The sequence below is a fragment of the Pipistrellus kuhlii genome, unplaced genomic scaffold, assembly GCF_014108245.1.
Source record: "Pipistrellus kuhlii isolate mPipKuh1 unplaced genomic scaffold, mPipKuh1.p scaffold_m20_p_3, whole genome shotgun sequence".
Classification (NCBI taxonomy): domain Eukaryota; kingdom Metazoa; phylum Chordata; class Mammalia; order Chiroptera; family Vespertilionidae; genus Pipistrellus; species Pipistrellus kuhlii.
In genome coordinates, this window is record NW_023425529.1 from 104,181,020 (window position 1) to 104,185,874 (window position 4,855).

At 44.1% G+C, this 4,855-nt stretch overlaps 1 pseudogene; it reads left to right on the forward strand.

The window, feature by feature from the left end:
* The first annotated feature begins 2,876 nt into the window (after positions 1–2,876).
* Positions 2,877–4,642, forward strand: LOC118729611 (annotated as a pseudogene).
* The last annotated feature ends 213 nt before the right edge of the window (positions 4,643–4,855 follow it).

The window sequence follows — 4,855 nt, forward strand, 5'->3', positions numbered from 1 at the left end:
ATTCAATTGAAATTTATATATGACATTCACTGAACTAATTGTCATCTCTTTTCTCCTTAGGTTTACAATTCAGTTCTTTGTTTATTTTAATTGCTTAAGGTCTGTCTCACCATCCACCTTATAAACACAATGATGGATCATGTCTTTCTTTATCACTATATTCTAAGATACCCCTGGTACATTGTGTGGCACATGAGAGGTGCTCAAGCCCTAACCTGTTTGGCTCAGTGGTTAGAGCACTGGCCTGTGGATTCAGGGGTTCCAGGTTCGATTCCAGTCAAGGGCATGTACCTTGGTTGCAGGCACATTCCCAGTAGGGAGTGTGCAGGAGGCAGCTGATCAGTGTTTGTCTCTCATCAATGTTTCTAACTCTCTATTCCTTTCCCTTTCTCACTGTAAAAAATTAATAAAATGTATTTTTTTAAAAGAGGTGCTCAATTAATATCTATTGAATAAAATGAGCAAATGCTGGAAGTAGATTCATGAAATAACTGTGTACATGAAAGAATTATACAATCATAGAATCTTTCAGCTAGCAAAGACCTTAGCAATTCTTTAGTTACTTATTATCAGATAGACCCACTTAGATTGAACAACTTAAGCATTGATGCAATTTAATCTACATAAAGTAACAGTAGATGCAACTACAATGTCAAGGATATTTCTTCTAACTGATGTTTGGAAGTGCTAATGAGAGCACAGCAAAGACTTAGCTTCAAGTTTTTTGAGGCAAACATCTTACGGCTCTACACTTCCATCTTCAAACAGATTTCACAGACAACAAGGGGCTGCAGATTAACTAAATCAGTCCTCTTCTCTGGACAATATAATTTGTTTTTTCTTCTTCTTTTTTTTTTATTTAAATCAATCTTTATTGTTCATATTGTTACAAAGGTTCCTCATTTCTTCCCCCCTCCACCAGGTTCCCACCCCACCCTCCGCCCCCTCCCCATCCCCCATTGACCTCATCCATAGGTGCACAGTTTATGTTCAGTCTCTTCCTCCCTCCCTTTCCCCGATAGTAAATCCCTTTTCAGATAGTAAATCAGTTACTTAGCATTTTCTCATATCAATAATACCACCACATGCCCAATGATACACTTCACATAAAAGACATTTCCAAATAGGTCAACCAGCCTCATCCAGGCCCCACCCAAGGCACTCACAGATCAACACCCCAGCCCTATACTAACTCAACACATCTAAGCCTTCATCACTTGATTCAGCAGACCCTCAAGTTCCCACAAAAGTTTCCAGCCATGTCTGAGAGGCAGCCGTGGGGCAGGGGCAGGCAAAGAGCGAGCTGTTCCGGGCCTGGCTGTTCCGGGCCTGGCCTCTGTTGCTCTGGTTTGTTCCACAATCAGCTGCTCCGGGTCTGGTCACCGCTGCTCCCGACCTAGTTGCTCTGGACCTGGCTGCTGCTGCTCCAGGCCTGGCCGCACCAGACCCGGCTGCTCCGGGCCTGGCCGCTCCTGTTTTTTCTTCTTGTGGTTAATCTCAAATATGTAAAAAGTTCTTAATTATCAATAAGAATAAACAGTCAATACAAAAATAGTCAAAGAACATCCAATGGAAGCCACATTTCTCAATTCATTTAGTTCACTGTGGCGGAGCACTTGTGACTTCCACTGAACGTAAATAAATGAAAACCTAATCAACTTAAATAGGAAGGACATGTTTTTTTACCCACTGGAATTAGCAATAACTATTGCCAAAGGTATGGAAAAACTGTTACACACTGTGAATGGGAGAGTAACTAGTAAAGATTTTCTGCAAATCAGTTCAGCAATCGCCATGGAAGTGGTAAGTATAATTATGCTTTTGGAAAGCTATTGCATGTTACAAGTATTTCATTAAAAGAGAAATTAAACACATGCTAAACGTATGCACCATGGCATTAATCTCTGTTATCTGTAATGTTACAAAAGTAGAAACTAAATGTCAGCAATGCAAGGCTGGGTTGTATACTGATGATACATGCGATCTCTTGTCTGCAACTATTGAAAGTGATGGCAGACCATGGAAATATGCCTACATGCTTGCTGAAGAAAAGCAAACTACTGAACAGTATATATACCATTTATATAAAAGTATGTTTATGTCTGTGCACATATGTTCATACATATAGAAGACCAGAATGTTAATCAAATAGTTAACAGTAGTTACCTCTAGGTTCTGGCATTGCAATTTATTTTTACTGGTATTTGCACTTCCTGTTTCATTAGGTTTTTTTTATTTTTATTTTTATTTTATTTTATCTTTTTAATAGATGCTGTTTTAAAATATATTTTTACTAGAAGCCCAGTGCTCTAAATTCATGCACTGGGGTGTGTGGGGGGTGTCCCTCAGCCTGGCCTGTGCCCTATCCCAGTCCAGGACCCCTGGGGGGATGGCACCTGCAGCTTAGGCCCCCTGGAGAGGGCCTAAGCCGGCAGTCAGACATTCCTCCCACAGTCCGGGAGCCCTCTCTCCTTATCACCTGCCTGCTCACTGCTCCCTACCGCTTAGTTCACTGTCCCTTAGCACTGTCACGGAGCGTCTGCCCCCTGGTGGTCAGTGTGCGTCATAACGACCAGTTGTTGCACTGTTTGGTCGATTTGCATATTAGGTTTTTATCATATAGGACTGATTTCAGAGAGGAGGGGAGAGAAACATCAATGATGAGATTCACCTTTCAGCTGCCTCCTACATGCCCCCTCCTGGGAATCAAGCCTGCAACCAGGCACGTGCCCTAGGCCGGAATGGAACCCGAGACCCTTCAGTCCACAGAACCAAACCAGCCAGGGCTGTTGTTTTTCACACGTATTATTTTCACTGAAACAAAGGTCTCTGTTTTAAAAAATGCTAGTTTTGGCCGGCCACGGCTGCTCTCCCAGATGGCGGCTCCTCCGGGCGAGAACGTCAGTGTTGAGCCAGGTGTTGCTCCGGACACGCCAGGAGCAGCGGCTGCAGGGCGAGGTGGTAGCTTTCGACTACCAGTCCAAAATGCTGGCTCTAAAATGTCCCTCTTCCAGTGGAAAGCCCAGCCACGCAGACATCTTGCTCATAAACTTATAATATGTTTCAGAAGTGGAAATAATTAATGACCAAACAGAAACCCCACCTCCCCTGGCTTCACTCAATGTTAATAAGCTTGCCAGCAAAGCACAGACAGAGGAGGAGAAGCTGAGCCAGGCCTATGCAATCAGCACTGGTGTCTCCCAAGGGGGCCAGCAGCTCTTCCAGACCATTCACAAGACCATTAAAGATTGTAAATGGCAAGAAAAAAACATCATAGTCATGGAAGAAGTTGTTATTACACCCCCATATCAAGTGGAAAACTGTAAAGGCAAAGAGGGCAGTGCACTGAGCCATGTACGCAAAATAGTTGAAAAACATTTTAGAGACGTGGAAAGCCAAAAGATACTGCAGCGTTCACAAGCCCAACAACCAGAGAAGAGGCTGCCCTGTCTTCCTGATCCACATAACGGAGGACTCTTCAGCAGCCAGCCGAGAGGCGACGGTGGTGGCTTCAGCGGCGGCAGGCCGGGGCAGGGAAGGGATCCTGTATTTCCTGCTGGCTCTTGTTAACAGAGGGTCAGCGTTTCTAAATCTTAGACTTGAACAAACAGAACACCCAACAAAAAGAACAAGAGAATAATTTAAAAGTTGAATCATTACTTGACTAACAGACTTTGGTCCACCATGTCCTTTCCACAGCTCCCTTCTGGAACAGTCACCTTGTTAATTTTATTTTTGAAAATGTCTTCCTGGCTCTATCCTTTCCCCTCTGACTTCTCATTTCCTAGTCTGTCCGCACTCTGTTGTTACAAGTGGCCACACTTACCTTGTGAACGATTGAAAGAAACTTTTACATCTTCCAAAATGAAAGTAACAAGCTGACTGTGATACTTAAGTTGAGAACAGCAGACAGAGGTCTCACTTTAAGTCCCCCTCCCCTCCTTTTTTCCTTTTTCTTTTTCTTGCACAGGGCATGGCTTGAATTAGTTTTATTTTTCTTAACTTTAAATATATATATGAAAATATATACTAAAATGTTCTCTAAATATTTTCTGCTTCTTGCAGGTCTCTTTTTACTAGATCATGGCCACTCTTCCCACCTCATCCCTCTGAAAACAAAAATGTATTGCCCTCTCCACCTCCCATAGCCAGGGAACTAACTTGACTTAGTTTCACAGCAAGAATCTCCGGCAGCACTTTGTAGAGCCAGCGTGTGCAGGTGGGAGTTGGCTTTGAGGGTTCCTGGTGGCTTTTCGTCTGTGTGTGTGTACCAGGCTCACATTTGGCTGAAACCTCAGGATTCTCCATCCGCCTTTTGTCTTACTCCACAGAACTAGGACTCCTCACCACTCTCCCGTCTCCTACATGAGAGCGCCAGCCGCCCTTTTCTCCAGTGTCCTCTGCAGAGCTATTTGCATGGCACATTCGGCTCCTCCTCGAGGGATGATATGCTCTTATCAGAAACCTGGAGTCCACCGATCTCCACCTCTCTTAAGGGCATCCAGAGGCAACAGCCCAAGAGAAAGCTTGGGTTGCCTATAGTTTCTCTTCTGACAACCTCCTACTCTTATGCCCATGCCCACTCCCTTTAAATTTTACAAGCTTATGACAGTTTGTATGTGCTCAGCCATTGGGCAGAAAACCTGAAAAGAATTCTGGACTTTAGTCCACCAGTTTGTCTGGTTTGATAATCTGCTGAGAGCCAAAACCGGCACCTGCTGTACCATACCTTTAGGGCCATCCAATGGGGCAGAGAGTGCCACCATCTGAGTATCGGGCACTGAGTGGGATGTGGGTGATGCTCATGTGACTGGCCAGAGCTTTGGGGTGGGGTGGGGGTTAACTATTATTTTTT